General features: G+C 44.5%; 1 long non-coding RNA gene across 1 annotated transcript; it reads left to right on the forward strand.

Moving 5' to 3' along the window:
• Positions 1-257: 257 nt before the first annotated feature.
• Positions 258-17,431, forward strand: LOC122460697. Its single transcript, XR_006282162.1, has 3 exons — positions 258-268; positions 14,504-14,509; positions 16,910-17,431. It is a non-coding gene; the product is annotated as an uncharacterized LOC122460697 (long non-coding RNA).
• Positions 17,432-23,196: the final 5,765 nt, after the last annotated feature.

Genomic DNA, 23,196 nt, shown 5'->3' on the forward strand with positions numbered 1-23,196 from the left:
GTTCAAAGTCTCCTTGACTTGAACTGGTTTTCTAAATACTGGGCTTTTGTCCAAATACAGATAATGGATAGAGTTCTACCTATGCTGCATCTACCCTTACAATAAAAAGGGAAAGTAATGGAAGCTTAATATTCATCAAAGAAAACTTTCCTGGCTTGTATTTCAAAAGAGATTCCTGGCCAATAGTTCAGATTTGGTCTTAAATTTCATCCAAACTGCAGCAAGCTAGTAAATTGGTTTAGGAAACCCGCTCAAAGGCACAACCTCAGTTCTCCAGCTCACTGATCAGAGGCTTCATTCCTTCCATCTGTACCAAGGAACTCAGGAACAGCTGAGTGAGCAATGCTGACCTCTGTTAGGTAATCATTAGGCAATTTTGTTACCATAATACTCCTTTTGAAAGCTGATATTGTATTTAAGGGAGGATGCCCAGATTTTCTTAAAAGAATGATATATTCAAAGTCACTGATAATGGATTTCATTTCATTTTGTGAGACAAACCTGATTTGGTTCTGTCTGTCATGCAGTAAATTTTAACAGGACAAATTCATTTTTGGTTTAACTCCATTTGTTTAATTTGCCTTGCAGAAGGATTGAATTTGGCCCTACATCTGAGTCAATAGATGAGACTCTTCAGCCACATGTAGTCATGATTCAAGGTGACTTCAGTTCAATTATCTGGGAAACTTGAAAGAAAGAAGGAGTGTTTTACAGCACTTTCATCAGAACTCCAGCTCTTTGCAATCTTTTCTTAAACAGAGTGGGCTAGATCCTTGGCTGTAGCATATCTGCCTAACTATTGATTTCAGTGGAGTGATGCTGATTTAAACCAGCTAAAGATCTGGTCAGTATGTGAGCCATGCACTAAATGGAGTAGAAGTTCTAAAATTATTTAGATGCTACAGGCTGGGGACCAGCTAAGCAGCAGTTCTGCAGAAAAGGACCTGGAGATTACAGTGGATGAGAAGCTGGATATGAGTCAGCAGTGTGCCCTTATTGCCAAGAAGGCCAATGGCATATTGGGCTGTATTAGTAGGAGCATTGCCCGCAGATCAAGGGAAGTGATTATTCCCCTCTATTCGGCACTGGTGAGGCCACACCTGGAGTATTGCATCCAGTTTTGGTCCCCCCACTACTGAAGGGATGTGGACAAATTGGAGAGAGTCCAGTGGAGGGCAATGAAAACGATTAGGGGCTGGAGCACATGACTTATTAGGCGGAACTGGGGTTATTTAGTCTGCAGAAGAGAAGAGTGAAGGGGGATTTGATAGCAGCCTTCAACTACCTGAAGGGGGTGTTCCAGAGAGGATAGAGCTAGCCTGTTCTCAGTGGTGCCAGATGACAGAACAAGAAGCAATGGTCTCAAGTTGCAGTAGGGGAGGTGTAGATTAGATATTAGGAAATCCTTTTTCTCTAGGAGGGTGGTGAAGCACTGGAATGGGTTACCTATGGAGGTGGTGGAACCTCCATCCTTAAAGGTTTTTAAGCCCCAGTTTGACAAAGTCCTGGCTGGGATGATTTAGTTGGTGTTGGGCCTGCTTTGAGCAAGGGATTGGACTAGATGACCTCCTGAGGTCTCTTCCAACCCTAACGTGCTATGTTGGAGCACAGCACACTGTAGAAATGAGAGGAATGGGCCTTCTGAATACTGTGTTGTACAAGGCAGGGAATCTCCTGGGTTAAGCGTTGCAAGCAGGTGTTTTGATTCTAAGCATAGAAGACATTTGTCTTTGAAGACCCATCTTGCAATAGTAACCCTGTATGTCCTTGTGATGGTGGGGTAACATTCTGTTTAACCTTTTTCCATGAGACTTGGTGAGGAAAAAATTCTGCTGTTACAACAACTGCCAGAAATATTTGCATACATTTCCAAGGTCCCCTTTTGTAGCTGGCTTGATTTGTCTGAGAGGGATCATAGTAAATTACATAGCATTAATCCTTGTTCCCTGATTGGCTGATCAGCCTCACATGATTGAGTGGGTGAGCAGAGCCATTGCTGCTCATTTGCTCAGATCTTGTCCAGGAAAGTTGCACCAATCTGACTAAATTGATTTTTAATCTGATCTAGTTAAACCAGTGCAAATCACTAATGTAGACACACTGTACACAAATGACCTCCTAGTTAAATCATCAGCAACATAGCAAAGAAAGCCAAACTGAGGGTTTAAGCAAGCTTTAAACAGGTTTGAGTGCATCTGTGTCAGGGGTTTGTACTGGTTTAACTAAGTCAATATAAACAGGTGCAAGTCTTTTAGCGTAGCACCCTCCTGATCTCCAAGAGTGTTGGAATCCGCTCATTCCTCCCTCCTCACTAGCTCTATGGCTCATCATGGGACCAATGGGCCCTGGCCTTTCTCTGCACCTTCTCTCCAAGAGCAACTCGAAGGCTGTGGGTTCTGTTGGTAGAAGCCCACTCCCAGCAATCAACTCCTGTTCTCCTCTCCCCAGCTGTGTCTATCCAGGCTCAGCTCATGTGTCTGGGAGATCCCAGCCATGCACAGGCATTCTGGAGCCTGAAATTGACTGCCCTGGTGTGTCAGTCGGCCTTCTTGTCTGGCCCCCACAGGTGTCTTGGGCAGCTGAGTGGGCAGACAATTGGTGTCCTTGGGATCCTCTTCTCTCAAGCCCCAAAAAGAGCAGGGGGCTCTAGTAGTATAGACAAGGGCCCAGCAGGAATGATAGCAGCGGAAATCTTTGTGCAGTGCTGTCTGTTGCAAGGCACTGTGGACGAGGGACCACGTTTTGCTTCTTAAATACCATGCACGCTGCTCTCCCTGGCAATCCCTTCGCACTGAAGACACCAGATGAGAACGTAGTTCATCAACCAAAGATGCCAGAGAAGGTCAGGGATAGTAGGTCATGCTTCCCCGCAAAGAATGAGTGCTAGGTGTAGGTTGCATTGTTTAGGGACACAGGACCACCTGGCCTGGTGGGCTGGATGGTTCAGAGACGTATTAAAATTCTGAATCATTTGAGTTTAAATCCATCACCAGGTTTCTGTGCAGTTTGAGTAAGCTGATTTAGAGTGTGACTTGCTTTCACATGTGCTTTGGCTATGTTAATCTTGGGGGTGACATGTTTCTGGATATTATTTCTCCGGTAGTCCTTGTGCGCAAGTCATAAAGATCAGCACTGCTTTGGGTGTATTGTCAGGATCCTGATGAATGACAGGCCTGCTTATCTGCTACCATTTGGTTCCTTTGCTCTGGCTAATCAAAATTCTGATTTAAAGCCTGCTGCTCCCTTGATTGGAGGGTGCATGATTCATCATTAATCCCCATGCCATGTCTGGAAGTTGAACTATCTATCCTGCACTTCTAGTGCCACTTCTGCTCTCCTTTATCTGCTGTACATGTATGTACAGCTTAATGTGTATTATCAATGGGTGTGTTTTTTTCCATGTGTTGTTTCATGCCTTCTGTCCACAAGCCAGAATCACCCAAGGTATTACTGCATGCTCCATTTCAAACTGACAACATCTGTAGCCGGAAATGAACTGTATGACTCAGAGAATTTCAGGGGGAATTTTGCAGTTCGCAAACTCATAGTGAATGAAATGCTGAGGATTGAAAAACTCACCGGAACTGAACTGGCAAAAATGTTCATGAACAACTTCAGCCACACCCACAAATCACCAGTCTCTATTCATCCTAATTGCTCTATTTAACAGGTAGGGAAACTGAGACACAGAGAGGCTGTCAGTTCCCCCTGGTCACCCAGCAAATTTGTGGCCAATCTGGGAATAAAATCAGAATTCCTCATTTCTGATCTCCTGCTCTAACTCCCTCCCACCCTCAGGCAGGCTTTTCAACAAACCCCAGTGTTTCTGGGCTTGGCTGATGGGTTATGGTAGGTAACTTAACAAGTTATGAGAAAGCTGAGCCATAACTCATCCTACAATAAAACCCGAAGACATCAAACATGCTGTGGGAGTCGTATGATTATTTAAAGCCTAAGCCACAGTACATCAAAAGAGTTGTTCAATTAAATGACTTCTATGTTACCTTCCATTTAGCAATTTTGAAATTTTTCCCTGCAGGGGAAAATCTTGAAGAGGGGAGTGCGGGGGAGTTGGGTCCGCTGTCTTGCCTGTGGTGCCAAAAATGAATCCATATTTGCACGTCAGTGACAGATTCTTGTTATGCCGTGAATTTGGCAAGATGCTGCAGTGGAGGACTGTGGGGTTAGCAGTCAGAGGAAATTAATTGATCACGAAAGCAAGACGGGTTTCAGAGTAGCAGCCGTGTTTGTCTGTATCCACAAAAAGAAAAGGAGTACTTGTGGCACCTTGGAGACTAACAAATTTATTTGAGCATAAGCTTTTGTGAGCTACAGCTCTCTTCTGTGGCTCACGAAAGCTTATGCTCAAATAAATTTATTAGTCTCCAAGGTGCCACAAGTACTCCTTTTTTCTTTTTGTGAAAGCAAGACAGCTTGCTCCCTGGTGAGAACTGTAAGTAGGGCATTCAAAGACTGACAGAGCACTGGCTGGTTTGGCTTTCTGTGTAGCATTACTGCTGACAATTACTCTGCTGGCTACTGTCAAAATACCCAGAGTCCTTCTCTGGCACAGGTTATTGATAGAGCATTTCACATCTGCAATCAGCCTCCAATCAATGGTGTTTTCAATTAGAATAAATGTGTACTGATTGCGACAGGGCACGGCGGCTGCTCAGCTTCCTGGGAAGCAAGGCACCGGGGGCGAGACAAGTAGCTAGCCTATGGGACTGGGAAAGAGCCTGGGGTTCTGAATATTTCCAGTGAATTTGACGTTTTCTGGAACATCAAACCAGTGAAGATGGGGTCTGATAAAGGTGAATGGTTAATGTTGTTAGGCAATGAATGATGGGGCTGATCTAGAGCTCACTGAAATCGGGGAGTTTTTTGTTGACTGCAGGGAGGGATCCCAGGAGCCAGTGGCAGCCTGGTTATTGGCCTGGCCATATGATCATTGCTGTGATAGCAAGCAGTCCCCAGAGGAACACATGGGATGCTTCAGGTTGGGAGCTACAGGATTTCCTGTGGCTCCCCAGTTCACAAGACCACTTCAAGACCCCTCTCCACTTGCCCCAGGTGGAAGAGAAGAGTCATGCATCATGTATATAGTGCCCACAGTGGTGCTGGTAGGTGGTGATGTGGCTTCCCGATACAGAATATGAGTGTGGGGATGTGTCCCCTTTCTTCCCTTTTTGCAAAAGAGGAAAATGTAGTCAGGGTAGGAGGGAGCGTCTTTGAAACTCCGGGTGGTGAGCACCATAGGAATTGGGAAGAAAAAGGAGAGACAACAACTGTTGTTCTTAACTCACTAGTTCTCCCCTTCTCTGCCTCCTAATACTTATTACAGAATTGACCAAAACGTGTGGGATGTGGAGGCTAACAACTCTGGGGAACGTGACTATTTCCTATCGGAAGCCCCCACAGCGGTTCTTTTAGGGCTAGGATATCCGTGGCCCTGGCATGGAGAACAGGGAGGACACAGCTCACTGAAGGAGGTGCCTTGTGTTGCCCATGGTGGTAAATAGAGTGATAATGGGGGCAGCAATGATACTTCATACTTGGCTTTTCATCTGGGGATCCCAAAGCACTTTTCACATGTGGGAAACTGAGACAGAGAGGAGAGGGGGTTTATTTAAGGTAAAGAATAAGACTAGAACCCGGGAGTCTTGGTTCCTGGTCCTCTCTTGCCTCCAAAATACCCACAGGTCAGCAAGACTGCCTCAGATTTGATGGTACAGGATCCCTGACTACTTTACTTGCAGGCAGTGGTGAGAAGAGTATAAATGCTGAAAAAGAAAGATAACCTTCCTCATGACAAATCCTCTGTGCTGTATTTACCATCAGTGAGAGGTTGTATAGATATAAAGTTGAGCATGACATGCCAACATTGTCCCCCTCTTCTGTCCCTGCCAATGGCACCAGTCATTAATACTGTCAGATCTGGGCACTGTGTGCTTGAAATTACTTTTGCATCTCTGGATATCTGAAACATTTAACTCATTAATAGACTTGTGCTATATATCATATGCACCCCTGACTTGATTATACACATTTGCCTTAATTTGGATTAATGCTCAGACTATCTAGGCCTGACTAGAGTGTCAGCATACATTACACTGGGAGTGGGAATCCTACCTCCGGGCTCCAATCTCATTTTTACTTCAGAGTACTGCCCTAGGCCTAGCTATTTATTCTTGATCAGAGTATTGTCATGAATAGTTGTATGTTGCAAATAAAGCAAAGTGCTGGTAAGATTTCCAGTCTTCTTTCTCCTTTTAATGCCACCTGTTGTTTGGGTGCCGTCCTGTGACTTTTCAGACTTTCTCTTGTAGCTCATCAGCAGGGCTGGCTCTAGGCGCAAGCAAGCAAGCAGGTGCTTGGGGTGGCACATTTGCAGGGGCGGCATTCGGGCCATCTTTTTTGCTTGGGTGCTGGCCCTGCGGGTGCTCACCCACATAGACACTGTCCCGGCCCCCAAGCTGACGCCGAAGTCCAGGTGGAAGAGCCAGAGTGGGTGGCCAAAGCTCGCAGCAGCAGCATGGGGGTGCCCTGGGGCTGCTGTGCTTTGCGCCCCTGGCCACGGCCGAGCCATCCGGCAGGCTCAAATACCTGGAGTGCAGGACATTTGGGCTGGGGGCCACCCCACAGGGCGCACTGAGCCGCCGGCACGTGCCGCAGGGCGGCCTCCCCCCAGCACTGCATCTGGGGCTGGGCGAAGTGGCCCGAGCTGCCCAGGGGTGCAGCAGGGCAGCCAGGAGCAGCAGTGGGTCCACAGAGGGGACCGGTGCCTGGGGCGCTACCTTGCAGGACCTGCATCCCGCTCTCCGGGGCTCCACTCCCCACCGGCCGCTCCCTCTGCCCTGCCTTGGCTCCTCAGCTCCCTGCTGGGGCAGTCCCCCTGGCTCTGGCCTCCTGATTCCCAGCTGGACCTGGAGGCGGGAGCCCTGGCTGGAGGGACCCTGGGCTGAGCTCCGCTGCTTACCCCGACCCTGCCAGCGCCGGACCGGCTGGAGGCGAGGAAGGAGCGGGGGAGTCAAGGCCCCCCGGGCACGGGGAAGGAGTAGGGTGGATGCAGCCTCCACCCCCGCTAGTGTCATGAGCGGGATGCTGATGACCCGCCCTGGGAGCAAGTTACCAGTGACCCAGAGCTGGGGCAGCAGGGGGCGCGGGTGGGGAGAGCCCAGGGCTGGGGCAGCAGGGGGGAAAGGGGGCTGCCCGGGGCTGGGGTGGGGGCAGCCAACATTTTTTTTTTTTTTTTTGCTTGGGCAGTAAAAAAACCTAGAGCTGGCCCTGCTCATCAGTCCTCCTAACTGATCCTCCTCAAATCTGACTCAAAGGATCCTAATCTTTTAATGGGAGAGGAAGGTATTCCTTCTACTAAAAAAGAAAAGGAGGACTTGTGGCACCTTAGAGACTAACAATTTTATCTGAGCATAAGCTTTCGTGAGCTGCAGCTCACTATTCCTTCTACTGCCACGTAGTGGATTTGACAGAAACACTCTTCGGGGGAAAAAAATCAGAGTTTGGTTTGTTTATCAAAGGCTAACTCTAGGGAGTTCAATGCTGAAAACACACAGAGGAGGAGAAAACTCACTGAGCAGGAAAAAACAGGGGGTTGACTTTTGTTCCAGCCAGTGTGCAAGAAAGCTAGTGCAGCAGGCTCAGGGGGTGGGGGCTGAAAGGGGCCCACTTTGTGCCACACAGGAACTTGGTGGTTTCAAGTTAGTTGGAAACATTAGTGCACAGCAAGGAAGCAAGTAGGAGAGGAAAAGAGTTGGGGGAGAAAAGCCCTGAAGAAGGGCTTGCATGGTTGCCACCAAGATAAATGCAGGAAGTTCTAGCCTTGACAGAGAGGCAGGGAGGCCCAATGGATAGACCACAGGCTGCTGACTCAGGAGAGCATGGTTCTAGTCCCAGCTCAGCCACTGGTGAGCTGACGTAAGTCATTTCCGCTCCCTGTGCATCTGTTGCCCCACCTCCTCCCCTCCCCCCCATTCCACTCTTGTCTAGTTAGATTGTGAGCTGCTGAGGGCAGGGACGGGGTCTCTCTCTGAGTTTGTATGACTCTAGCACAATGGAGTCCTGATCTTGTCTGGGCTCTTGAGGTGCTATTGAGAAACAATAAACCAGGGCCTTGAGCCTTTAATGAAATGGGGTCAGACAAACCCTTGGGCCCTTACAGAGATCTGCTGAAATCAGTGCAGCTCTGTGTGGGCACTAGGGTCTGCCCAGGAGTGTCCAGTTGCAGAACCAAGGCTGATACGTGCCCTTGTGGTCTCTACATGCAGGCTAGTGCTTGTCTATCTCCACACCACTTCTCTGGACTTAGGCATTTCCTTGGCCATGCCCCAGAGTAATTTTTGTTCTTTTGTTTTTTCCGCCTACCCAAGTGGATGATCCCATAGAAGTTGCTGTCAACCAAAAGTGCATTTTTATTTGTTCTTTTTTGGGGGGGGCCTTTGTCACATTTAAAGCAATGTGCGGATTTGACAAGGAGTTTGAATGGAATGTATCAGCACTGAGCTGCTGCATTTCTTAGCTGAACAATCACCAGTGGCTCCATCTATGTGTGGATTTTAAAATTCTCATCAGCATCGGTAGGAGCAGGGTGGAGCTGTATGAGCTACTGTAACCCTCTAGTGTATGTTTGTGTTTTATGGGTCCCGCTCTGTGCCTCACCCACAGCGGATATGAGGTAGATACAACAGTTGCAACAGAACCATTTCTTTTTAGCTCCCTCTGTAGCAGCTCGTGCTTTTATCTTCTAGTTTAGTCTCTGCCGCATTGGCCAACATGGTGGCTGTTGCACTGTCTTAGCAAGTCCTCATAAATGGTGACTTCAGAACAGGGCCTTCTCCTTTTCAGTAGACAGTATGTTCTTTGCCATGCCCAGCTCCCACCACCATAGTCGCAAGATCCCAGTATCACACTCAGTTGCCAGGACACCACAAAGAAAGAGAAAACAGCTGCCTGGCTACCAGGCCATGTGGAATTTAAAAGAGAAGTCAAATAATTTGAAGACTGAGCCATGAGTCTCTCCATGGGAAGCAACAGCAACCAAGCTGTGGGATCCATATCCTCAAACCTCCAGACTGATAGGACCTTTCCTGTCCTAGCTAAATACAGTATGACCTTGTGCAGCATGAAAAGACAGTGTTCTGGACAAGCAGAAACAAAAGCACTTTCATGTGAAGGTCCAGTATTGATGAATTGACTGACTGTAATAGCAATTCTCTAAATGATTAATGAATTCCTTTATTATTCCTGTCTGTGTCATAGGTGCTGCTAGAAGAAAGTCCAATGGCAAGTACTGCATAATGGATGTTTCCAGTGATAATGCAGGTGCTGTGCTCTCTAAGAGGCTGCAGTTTCAGTGCAGTTTTGCTATACCGATTCCATATGTAATGTCAGTGGCACAAAATTGTCTGTCGTGCTGAGACGCTGCTTTTTTTGGTGTTTTTTTCCTGCTTGCATCATTTGTGCTCTCATTTCACAGTGTCGTAGCTGTGATGGCCCCCCCCCCTCGGGGTGCCACCTGGAACTGAGGTATAACTGAACCCTCTGTCTTGCTAATTTGGGTTCCCTCTTGCAATGTGATGTTGTGACAAGCTGCAAAGCCTTCCAAGCTTGCACTCATACCAGCATCCACAAGTAGGGACAACACCCAGCTGTGTTCATGAATGCTCTGGCTAGCCAGTCATGAACCCACAATAGAGAGGCTACAGCCAAAGTATCCCCGGCTCCCTAGCCTGAGACCCCAGAGCTGTACCGTCCTGCCCTGATCAAAACCTGACCAGTATGAATTTATTACCCAGTCTACCACTTCTATAAAGGAAAGTGGATGTGCACCAACTCTTGTTCATGAGCTGAGATTTATCCCCTTTTCACTTCAAACAACACACAGTGTTTTAGGTAAAATATGAAATAGCTTTATTAACTACAGAAAGATCACTTTTAAGTGATTATAAGTGATAGCCAACAGATCAAAGTAGATTACCATAAGAAATAAAACAAAACACAAACTAAGTCTACAATATGAGATAGGATCTGAATCAATAATCTCTCATCCTGACTGTTGATTCAAGCAGTCCACCAAGTTTCCATACACAGGCTAGAAATCCCTTAAGCCTGGGACCAGCCCCCGCCCCCTCAATTCAGTCCTTTTCCTCCAATAATTTCAGGTGTGTTGTTGTAGGGAGAGTAAGGTCTCCTCATGATGTCATTTCCTTCTTTTATATCTTCTTCCAACTTGCTGGAAAGCTCTTTTGCTGTGACCTGAGTCAAACAGTTCCCATTGTGTAGTGCTATCTCTGAGAGGTTTCTATTGTACATAGGTCCTGGGGTCATCCTTGTTCAGCTTTGTATTTCCTCAATAAGCCATTAACATTGTCTGGCCTTTCTATTGTTGTACTTGAAAGGCGGCTTGTGGGAGTTCTCAACCTCACAACATATTTCAGTAGGACATGCATAGCCAAACTTCACATACAATGATAGCCCATACAATCCACTGAGAGATTAATGTCTAGCAGATCAAGACTTCTAGAATGATACCTCACAAGGCCTACTTGTACAAAACGTATCCTAATTATAGACCGCGGTGAATAAGGGGGTGCCAGGGTGTCACAGTAGCATCATAGTATTCAAAATACCAGATCACATCATGGATCCAAGGCATGTATTATGCAGGAGGTCAGACTAGGTGATCATGACGGTCCATTCTAGTCTAAAATCTATGACACATTGAATCAGTCTAGTCTGGTGTTGTCTACAGCAGTGGGAGAATGAGATGCTTTCCTTCACAAATCACCAAGACAATAGAGATGAGCATTAGCCACAAAGTTTGATCCAGATTTTCCCTACACCCCTGAGTTTTCAGATCTGTCCCCATTTATAGTACAAGAAAAGTGTGCAATGATCTACCTAGCAGGGAAGTTCATACATGACCTGTGTAGGTCCCACACCCTGAAGCATGAGCTCTAAGTGCCCATATCATTATCTCAGCTTGCACTGCTGAAAATGTTATCTAGGAGGGAAAGGAGCACTGGGATTCCCTGGGAACATTCATGCCAATGCAGGACAATATAATTATTATTACTTCAGAGGAGGGAGCGACTAATAAGGATCTTGAGAGTGTGTTTCATCCATCCTTCCCTCCGTGGCTTCAAAGGCCACTTTAAAAAGCATAATTAAATAGCCTGAGTGCTAAACCTGCCTTAGCTCTTTTAGTTAAATTCTTTCTACTATCAGGACATAAAGTGGACAATAATTTCCCAGCAGGCTTACATCTCTACACTTAATGAGCTAATGGAGCATCCATCTGTCTGCTTTTCTGTTGTGCTCCTGCTATGCTTTTCTACCTGTTGTTCAGTCTTTCCCACTGATTCAAGCTCTGGAGCCCTGTAAAGGTGAATGTTTCTTTTAATCTCCACTCCAGCTTCTCTTTATAAGTGCCACCTCCCGGACAGAGTAGCTTGACTGATGTTTGAATGGCTGTCTGCTCTGAGAATTAGCCTGACTTTGGAATGAGACTCAAGTGCATCAAACTTATTTATACCCAATATGAGCTTTTCATTGGCTCACTAGGACAAAGTAGAGGTCTGTGTCTTTTCTGGTTTTGGAGGAGGAGATGGAGATAAATATGATGAAAATCACCACTGACGGTCTGTAGGGTTTTATTATTTGTATTAGCATAATGTCGAATGGCCTTAGTCATGGTCCAGGACCCTGTTGTGCTAGGTGCTCTACAAACTCAAACAATCACATTACCACCTTGAGCAGTGATACAGAAGCAGCATTTTAAACAGTTGGTTTAAGCCAAATGCTATGGTCTGAGATGTTACGGCTGAAATGTCTAACACATTGGGCTAGAGAATAGAAGGACTCTGTGGGTCATATTAGGACACTGTGGATATAGGAAGGTTCCCTTGTTTAAGGTATTTGGAGGCTCCAGTTACAATGCAGTTGAAATCTTGAGTTTTCTATGATGGTTGGGAGAGGAACCATGCCAACTTGCAGCAAGCCAGGCTCAAAAGTACAAAGATCATGTCCAGATTCCTCATTGCTCTCACACAGTGGCATTGGTAGCGGTCTCTGCTGTCATAAGGGTTTTACCCAGCAACCCAGCGCTGTAGTGTCAGAGGGCCCGATTTGTAACAATATTTAAGCATCTAAAGATGCAGACAGTTGCCAAGTCGGATTTTCAGAAACACCGAGTCCCCTAACTCCCATTGAAACCAATGAATGCGTGTCTTGCAAGCAACTAGCTTCCTCCTTAGCTTTTGCCTCAATGCCCTGAATGTCTCCTGTTCAAGTTCCCACTTCCCTCTTATGGCAGAAGGGTGAGCACGCACACTAGACATTGCTGCTTCCCTGCCCTAGCCACCAGTGCTACCTGATAACCTCCTGTTACATTACCAGAGCAGCACTGGGCAGGTCTTTCCCGCAGGTGAAGTAACAATTTTCCTGATTCACCTGTGTGATGGCAATCTAGTGAAATGTTCTTATTCAGTGGCAGGACCATGCTGCCATCAGATGAACCTGATGCATCTGAGGTCAGAATATGGTGATTAGTGCTGAAGCTGGTAAATATTGTTCTAATACAGTCACTTTATTATTTCCTTTTCCTCTAACACTGGAACAAAAGGAAGGTATGGGCTGTTCTTTGGAGCACAGGACAGGTAACCCAAGTTTCTGCATTCTGCTCCCACTTCTGCTACTGATTCACTGTTACCTTTGTAAGCTTCTTTGCCTCAGTTTACCCAATTTTAAAGTGTGATGAATCAATGCTTTTCTAAAATGCTAAGCATTAAGATGTATTAGGTGATACCGCTTCAGAATGAAAGGTTTTAATATTTTGTTCACTTTTTAAAAAAGAACGTCTGTTTTGGGAATAAAGCAAACAAGCACTTTCTTTGCCTCAAACCCCTAACGTTAGTTGACCAATTTACATAATTTTGGAAAAGCCGTACCCCCAGCTTACAAACCAATCACCAGTTGGGGTCAAATAGTCAGCCAAGCCCAGCTTAGTTTATGCCCCTTCCTTCAGGGCTCTGTTTACATCAGTGGTTCTCAACCTATTTACCGTCGGCCGCATTCAGTACTACCTGTATAGCCCTGAGGATGTCGCATGGACCGCAGCTGTGTGCTGATTGGTTCTCAACCTATGCCCACTGGTTTATAGAATGGAACGCTAAACTGTGCTATACTGTTCAGCCACTAGATGGTGCTGTGTGAAAAAACCTTATTTAAAACTAACTTCCGCCATACACAGCAGAGCATTAAACAATCTTATGATGAACACTTCTGGTGTGCATAAGCAAGTTCTGTGATCAGTCGACACCTGGTACAGAACTACGTGATGTGGTGTCAAGATTACACTAAGAACAGAAACAGAAGGAAAATAGCAACAGAGGTTTCAAACAGAAGGAACAAGGCAGCAAAAGTGGCAGAATCTCATCAACATGGCACTCTTCAATGCCCCAGAGAACTTCAGCTTTGACACCCCAGCAGCCGAACTGTGGCCCTGCCTCTGCTTCTCCTGAGGCCCCACCCCTGTGCTGCCTCTTCCCCAAGAACCTGCCCCCCACTTGCTCCTCTCTGCCCCCTCCCCTCAGTTGCTCGCCCTTACGGCTGGTAAAAAGTAATGGGGCCATGGTCTTCTGCCCCCCCTCCCCTTCTGGTACCCCTGACTGGAAGCAATATTTTGCAGGATTTCGAACTGCAAACAAACTCCACAAAGAAGCCGTAGTGTGATGGGTTGGATCACAGAAACCCCTTTGGGACTTGCCATCTGATGTGCTGAGACTACTTCTAACCTGTTTTCCCTGCCAGCTTGGGACTCCAGAACCTTGCCTGTTTGAGCCAGACACACTAGCCTGCTACAAACCCAGACCCAGCTCTGAACAACATCCCCCCCAAATCTGCAGGCTTAACTGAAAACAGCTTCAGAAGTGTTTCTGTCTCCAACACTCAGATGCCCAGCTCCCAATGTGGTCCAAACCCCAAATAAATCTGTTTTACCCTGTATAAATCTTATACAGGGTAAACTCATAAATTGTTCACCCTCTATAACACTGATAGAGAGGTATGTACAGCTATTCCCCCCCCCCCCCCCCAGGTATTAATCTGGGTTAATTAATAAGTAAAAAGTTATTTTATTAAATACAAAAAGTAGGATTTAAGTGGTTCCAAGTAATAACAGACAGAACAAAGTGAATTACTAAGTAAAATAAAACACGCAAGTCTAAGCCTAGTACTGTAAGAAAGTGATTACAGATAAAATCTCACCCTCAGATGTTTCAGTAAGCTTCTGTCACAGACTGGATGCCTTCCTCGTCTCGGCACAATCCTTTCCCCTGGTACAGCCCTTGTTCCAGCTCAGGTGGTAGCTAGGAGATTTCTCATGATTGCAGCCCCTTTGTTCTGTTCCACCCCCTTATATAGCTTTGGCACAAGGCGGGACTCTTTTGTCTCTCTGGGTCCCCATCCCTCCTTCTAAATGGAAAAGCACCAGGTTTAAGATGTATTTCATTACCAGGTGACATGGTCACATGTCCTGTGAGACCGAAAGCCTTCATTTCTCCCAGCCTGACTCACAGGAAGGCCTGCAAGTAAATAGCCATCCACAGTCAATTGTCCTGGTTGATGGGAGCCATCAAGATTCCAAGCCACCATTAATGGCCCACATTTTGCATAACTACAATAGGATCTCAGGGTTATATTTCTAGTTTCAGATACAAGAGTGATACATTTATATAAATAGGATGACCACACTCAGTAGATTATAAGCTTTGTAATGATACCTCACAAGAGACCTTTTGCATGAAGCATATTCCAGTTACATTATATTTACACTCATTAGCATATTTTCATAAAATCATATACAGCACAACGTTGCATGGAGATATACAGATATCTTCTTTAATTTATGCTACAGGGAAGCAAGAAAAGCATACCTTTAAATCCTCTTACTTTACTGGCGACAGTCACAAAGATATCTATGATCCTGGCTATGTTTGAGGCATATGTTATACTTAGAGAAATTTGGTTTACAAAAGAGCATTTTTTCGTCAGAGAATTCAAGAACCATGGGAAAATATTATATGTTGTATAAGAGCTCTGCTTGGCTGAAAACTGTGATTGGGGGAATAAAAATATCAGAGACAGGCTGGTTATTTGGTTAACAAATAAAAACCTTTCACAGCAGCTACAACAGAAGAGAGATTTAACTCTAACCACAGCAAAGCAATCTGAGCTGGTGAGACAGCAAAACAAAGAGCATATTGCCAAACTTGAAAAACAAGAAACTGTCTCAGAAGCTGTTAACATATGCAGCATGAGTGATAAAAGTCATTACCATAAAACCCCTGAGACAAGGAGAGAGAGATCCCAGGCTAAGAAGGGCAAATTCCAGCCTACATGCACAAGGTGTGGAAAAGAGATGATGCATATCCAGCCAGAGGCACATGATTTAATACATGCATGAAATATGGACATTTTGCAGATGTTTGCCTCTCCAAAGTTGTCAGGGAGTTGACTTATTGCAGACAGTCAAGAGCCATTTTTTCTGGCATCTATCACTTGTGATGACGTAGAGCCTGCCTGGAGAGTGAAACTGAACATTCATGGCAAGACTATTGCATTTAAAATCGACTCAGGTACTGATGTTACAGTCATCTCAGAAGGAGCTTATAATCCCCTTCAACCCCTCCCAGAGCTGAAGTCACCTGACACAGCTTCTGATTAGCACTGGCGGTATTCTGAACGGTGCATTTGCCAGTACACCACATAAACAACTTATGCTCTGAATGCATTTCTTTTGTTTTTGTATGTGATCAAAAGACCACAGACCAATATTCTTCTCAGCCGCAATGTGGCAGCCATGATGGACCTAGTGCGAAAGGTGTAAGAACTCGATGGAATATTTGGTGATATTGGACTTTTGAAAGGAGATCCAATACAAATAACCTTGAGACAATGTTGAATTATAGTGTACATAAACTTCGCAGGATTCCTATCCCATTACTTCATAAAGTGGAAACTGAGTTAAATAGAGCAGATTGGTGTAATTAAAAAAATATCCGAGCCACATCCTGGTATGCCTCAATGGTACCAGTTATAAAGAAAAATGGAAAGATATGAATATGTGTGGATCTTAAAAGATGTAATGAGGCAGTTGTGAGAGCAAAATGTAGCCTACCAACACTGGATGACATTCTCCCCAAAGTGAAAGGAGCTATTGTATTCTCCAGGCTGGGTGCCACAAGCAGATTCTGGCAAATTCCTTTAGCCAGAGAGAGTGCTAAACCGACTTCATTTATCACACCCTTTAGGAGATTTTGCTTTTGAAGATTACCTTTTGGACTACCAGTGCACCTGAAATTTGCCAAGAAAAGAAGGTAAAACTGTTAATGAACACAAATGGAGTTGTAATTTTCATGGAGGATATTTTGATATATGGATCTTAGATGGAAGAACGCACCAAAACCTTCAAACAAGTCCTAAACCTAATCAGTCAGTCTGGACTGAAGCTAAACAAGGAAAAATGTATTTTCTGCCTACCCCAAATGGAGTTTTTGGGACATCCAATAAACAAAGATGGAATCAGTCCTAGCCCTGAGAAAGTAAAAGCAATTTGAGAATTGAATGCACCAACTGATATACCACACAGTATATTATAACATAATTTATATACTGGTAAATTTATATACAAGGTAAATTACCTTGGTCGATATCTACAAGACTCTTCTACAATGACAAAATCCCTGAATGAACTACCATTACCCAACACATTTGGCTATGTGGGGCCAAATCAAGAAATTGCTTTTGGAAAGGTAAAAGAAATGATCTCAACAGCTCCAGTTCTCAAGAACTATGATGTGAACAAACCCACAGCAGCCAGTGCAGATGCAAGCAGCTATGGCTAGGTGGTGTATTGTTGCAACAACATGGCTCTGAGTGGAAGCCAGCTGCATTTTGCTCTTGCACACTCACAGAAGCGGGAAAAACCATATACACAGATTGAAAAGGAGTGCCTGGAAAGCATATGGGCATGTGAGAACTTTTACAGATATCACTGTGGACTGGATTCGTTTATACTGATAACAGACAGTAAACCACTTATAACCCTCATCAATGGAAAAGACCGCTGGTCTATTACCAAGGTTAATATAATTTAACCTAATTGCTAAATATGTTTCTGGGGAAAAATCTAGTAGTAGCAGACATTCTCATGGAGTCCAGCATTGCACTCAACTACCTCTGAGCTTGAAGATGACATAAAGGCATAGGTGGATGCTGTGGACACATACAGACCATTGTCAGAAAAGAGACTACTACAGCTACAAAAAGCAACCTTGACAGACATGCAAGTTCAGGAAGTTCTAAGTTACATGAGGGGTGGCTGGTCCAAGTACCTAAAGGATACTAAGGAAGTGACAAGAGACTACTTCGTGGTGCATGGAAGATTAATCATATTACTTGCTTAAAGTCAATTCAATTGTAATTCCAAATGAAATGAGAGGAGAACTCCTATATCTTCTCCATAAAGGACATCAAGGAGTAACTAAATGCCAGGAATGAGCCAACCTGTCAGTGTGTTGGCCAGGCCTCTGCATGTGAAAATTGCAGAACTAACAGACCAACAGAGAGTAGCTGAATTCAGAGGACATCATTATCTGGTGGTCATGAACTATTTTTCCAGGTATACAGAAATAATATACTTAAAGACACAATATATCACAATTGTATCAAGAAACTGAAGTGCACTTTTGTTTTCGGTATTCCAAAACAACTAATGATGGACAACAGACCACAGTTCACTGCAGCTGAATAAATCATTCCAATATAACTTTGATCATATTAGTAGCAGCCACATTATCCATAAGTGAATGAAGAGGTTGAGAGAGCTGAACAGACAGCCAAGAAAATATACAGCAGGAAGATCTATTCCTTGCTCTTCTGAGTTACAGATCAACACTAATAGCAAAAACTGATTATAGTCCAACACAACTCCTGATGGGAAAACAACTCAGAACTACTGTTCTAACTTTGGAAAGAATCTATCTCCAAAGTGGCCAGACATGAAGACAGCAACCAAATTGGATGAAAAGGCAAAAAGAGTTTATGAACACTCTCTTACAACAGACATTACTCCGACAAACCACTGCTGGGTCTAGAATTTGTTGACCATGTCAAATTGAATGGAGAAAAAGGATGGACATCTCCAGCTGTCGAAAAGAAAAAGAAGTCAGCACTCGGATCATATGAGATCAAAACTGATAGTGAATTCAACAGAAACCATCAATATTTACAATGTGTTCCTCAGGAATAACAATCAACAGAGCAAATTTTACAGATGGTGGATGCCAAACAAGAAGACAACTCAAGAATCCCAGACCAACCACAACCAGTCAGGGCAACTAATGGACAGCCAAATGACCAAGTTGTTATGTGTTTGGGTTGTGTAATTAGAAAACCAATACAATTCAGAGATACTCAACAGACAGATCCGTACTTAATTTCAAAGATAGCATGATAGTGTAAATATTGTAAATAGTACGAATGCAGAACTTAAAGGGGGAGATGTGATGGAATGCTAAATTGTATTATACTGCTCAGCAACTAGGTGGTGCTGTGTATAAAATACCTCATTTAAAAGGAACCTCAGCCATTCCTGGCAGAGCATTAAAGGATCTTATGAACTTATCCGGTATGTATAACAAGCTCTGTGACCACCACACATTGGGTGCAAAGGAACATGATGGCTTATAATATTCATAAAGAAAGAAAGAAACAATGTGCAAAATGTAACACACAAAACAGTCTGGTTAAGGGTCCAGATTGGGGCCCTCTGGCCTACAGTAGCTAGTGAGCAGGCCTGCCCCAACGCTGTGGTGTGGCAGGGGAGGGAAGATCCACAGGATGTGCCTGCCTGCAGCCTCCTGCTTTAATTATAGGGTGTATGCTCCCTAATCTCTCTTTCTTTATTATCCAATCAGCTGCTGTTTACCTGCATCAGCTAATTCCCAGGACCTACCTGCTGGGTTTCTCCCAGGAGCAGGAAGGGCTGCTCCCTGCCAGCCCTGCCCACATCAGCAATGGGGCAGATTGCCCAGTTACATGGGTAGACTAAGAAGAATGTGTAAATCGACCCATAGGTGCCTCTATGGGCTCTTCTTATTTGATTCAACTTCATAGACGATGAGACATGTTGTGAAATTGTTTATATTTGTGTCCATCACCACTGACTTCATTGAAGTTAATGTAGTAACACCAATGTAGAACAGGTATAAGTGAATGAGGGCCAATTAGTTTCATTATTACCTACCATGTTACTAGTGTGATTCAAAAATGGCTATCAACTGGTATTGTAAGGTACTTGCAGGCACACAAAGGAAAACCTCTGTGACTGTAGTAATGAAATATGGGGCAAACCTAATGAGCTTCTTAAATGATTAACGACCTGTCCTCTTTCCCACACTGGAGACTAATTAGCCAAGTCAGACATTTTCATTCTGTAGTTGGAAGTAGGACAAGTATTTTGAACATGCTACTGTACTTTTGCCTTTGTTATATAACTAAAGATGAAGTGAAGGAATTGTTCACATCTCTGCTGTCAATTAGGTGTTCGCAGCTGGGGGCCGGACAGGAATCCAGCTTGCATTTAATTCAAGCAAGTTTCTGGAGCATTGAGGACTCCATATAGAAAGCAAATTCACGAGGAATATTTGTTCTTAGATGAAAGTTAAATCTGGTTGTTGCTGATCTAATGCTGCCACACAGCAAAAACTGTGCCCAGACTACCCCGCACAAGCTAGCTTGTCTCCAGCTAGCACAGGTTACAGTGAACGCAGTGCAGTGAGGGCTTCAGCACAGGTAGTACAAGCTTGGCATGGACTCTGGATAGGTACTTGGCTTGCTAGCCTGCTCTGAAGCCCACGCTGTGCTGTCTTCACTGCTACTATTGCCCAGGCTAGCTGGATTCAGCCTAGCTTGGACAGGCTAACCTGGGTACAGCTCTTGCTGCATAGACACATGCTGGGAAGGGGAAGAGAGAGATAAGGAATGGAGGACAGCATGATGGTATTACTTGTTATTATAGTAGTTCCTAGAGGCCCCAGTCAAGGCATGGGCCTATTGTGGTACGCATTATACAGAGTAAGTGCAGTCCCTGCCCTGAAGAGTTTATGACTTGTCAAGTCAGATCAAGGAAGGATTATTAGCTCCACATAATGTACGGTGAAGTGAGGAAACTAAGCAACTTGCCCAAGATCACAGAGAAAATCTGTGGCTGAGCCAGGAATTGACCCCTAGTTTCAGTGGCATTGGAACAGTTTGTATAGCGGGGGTGCTGAAAGCCATTGAACCAAACTGTAAACACTGTATATGATGGAAACCACTTCAAGCCAGTGGGTGCTCCTGCATTGCCAGCATTCCTAGTTCCAGCACCCTGCCTCGTTTCCTGCATCCCAGTCTAGTGGATGGGGGGAAGCAGTAGATGTGGTATATCTTGACTTTAGTAAAGCTTTTGATACAGTCTCACATGACCTTCTCATAAACAAACTAGGGAAATACAAACTATATGGAGCTACTATAAGATGGGTGCAAAACTGGTTAGAAAACCATTCCCAGAGACTAGTTATCAGTGGTTCACAGTCATGCTAGAAGGGCATAACGAGTGGGGTTCCCCAGGGATGAGTTCTGGGTCCGGTTCTGTTCAATATCTTCACAATGATTTAGGTAATATCAGAGAGAGTACGCTTATAAAGTTTAGACAATACCAAGTTGGGAGGGGTTGCAAGTGCTTTAGAGCAGTGGTTCTCAAAGCCAGTCTGCTGCTTGTTCAGGGAAAGCCCCTGATGGGCCGGACCAGTTTGTTTAGCTGCTGCGTCTGCAGGTTCAGCCGATCGCGGCTCCCACTGGCTGCGGTTGGCCGCTTCAGGCCAATGGGGGCTGCAGGAAGCGGCACAGGCCAAGGGAGGTGCTGGCCGCCCTTCCCGCAGCCCCCATTGGCCTGGAGCAGCGAACCATGGCCAGTGGGAGCTGCGATTGGCTGATCCTGCGGACGCAGCAGCTAAAGAAACCAGCCTGGCCCACCAGGGGCTTTCCCTGAACAAGCGGCAGACCGGCTTTGAGAACCACTGTTTTAGAGGATAGGATTAAAATTCACAATGATCTGGATAAACTGGAGAAATGGTCTGAAGTAATAGAATTAAATTCAATAAGGACAAATACAAATGACTCCACTTAGGAAGGAACAATCAGTTGCACACATACAAAATGGGAAATGACTGCCTAGGAAGAAGTACTGCGGAAAGGGATCTGGGGGTCATAGTGGACCAAATACAAGTCAACAGTGTAATGCTGTTGCAAAAAAAGTGAACATCGTTTTGGGATGTGTTAGCCGGAGTGTTGTAAGCAAGACACGAAGTAATTCTTCCACTCTACTCTGTGCTGATTAGGCCTCAACTGGAGTATTGTGTTCAGTTCTGGGCACCACATTTCAGGAAGAATGTGGATAAATTGGAGAGAATCCAAAGAAGAGCAACAAAAATGGTTAAAGGTCTAGAAAACATGACCTATGAGGGAAGACTGGAAAAAATTGGGTCTGGAAAAGAGAAGACTGAGAGGGGATATGATGATAGTTTTCAAGTACATAAAAGGTTGTTACAAGGAGGAAGGAGGAAAAATTGTTTTTCTTAACCTCTGAGGATAGGACAAGAAGCATTGGGCTTAAATTGCAGCAAGGGAGGTTTAGGTTGGACATTAGGAAAAACTTAACCACCCTGAGTTAGGAAGCACTGAATAAATTTGCCTAGGTTGTGGAATCTCCATTTTTAAGAGCAGATTAGACAAACACCTGTCAGGGATGGTCTAGATAATACTTAGTCCTGCTAGGAGTGCAGGGGACTGGACTAGATGACCTCTCGAGGTCCCTTCCAGTCCTATGATTCTATTTATGCACAAAACCAACTTTTCTCCCTGACCCTGGGCCTAATCTGGTAACTACTTAATTGGGCACAGCATTGTACTACAAGTGGTGAAAGTTCCTGTCTAGCTAACTAAGGTTTTCATAGAGCACCTTCCAGTACACCATATAAGCACATTGCAATGGGATGCCCAGATTAAATTATACTCGTATTTAATACCCGGATGCATAATAATAATAATCATATAATACAAACTTTTGCACTTGTGTAGGACCTGCCATCCCGGGGTCTTGGAGCACTCGGTACGTGCAGATTTCTACAGAAACGAATTCCTTTTCCATCACAATTAACACTGAGCGAGTAAATACTAAATCCATTATTTACAGCACTTTATTCTTCACCCAATACTGTACAGTCACAGTTTAATTTTTATTTCGAGTTTAAAACATCCTAAAGACTACTCAGTAATTTGCAATGGTGTAAGAAATGCAAATGTATCCTTCATTTTACCCCAGTATGTAATTACTGTGATTAATATATAGGTGATAAAGAGGGTATAGGTTAAAGATGGATGTACTTGTAGGTATTAGTAAAATACTTTTCAGTAAAACTGGTAAATTGATGTGTTTGGTAGTCTACCAAGAGCCATCTGATTTTATAAGGTATCACAAAAGAAGGAGATAAATCGATCTATAACCACATATGTAGAGTTATCATACTCACTGTACAGGGAGACCCCCCTGACTCAGGACCGTGTGCTCCAAAACTAGAAGCCCACACCAATACGCTAAAGGCTCAATTTCTGTAGTTCCCCTTGTGTTAGGGAAATGAATCCATTAGCATTTCCAATATGTTACAATAGAGGGCAGTGACATGTATGGTATTTGCCAGCAGTGAGAAACAATACAGTGTACACATAAGAAAAATGATTATTTTTAAACATTAAGATTTACCTACGCACTCTGTTGGGGCTGCATTCATTTCACTGGGTGCTGTTGGTCTAAAAGATGACTCCAAACTGTAAGAGCCATTGATACCGCATCAAAACATTTTCCTTAACTGATCTAGCTGAATCGTTCGTTCCCTGGGGCAGCCTGAACAAGGCACCAGAAGTTTCAGAAAGCAACTGACAGGTATTACAGTAGGGCCCGGTAGGGCAGTTATTCATTCACTCATATTCAAAGCTCTGGGCGCTTCTGTATTTTCCTCATTAAGTACTGGCTGCTTCTCTAGAAGAACATGTGGGGTACATTACATTACACCTAACCCA

Source organism: Dermochelys coriacea, chromosome 6 (assembly GCF_009764565.3).
Source record: "Dermochelys coriacea isolate rDerCor1 chromosome 6, rDerCor1.pri.v4, whole genome shotgun sequence".
Taxonomy (NCBI): Eukaryota; Metazoa; Chordata; order Testudines; family Dermochelyidae; genus Dermochelys; species Dermochelys coriacea.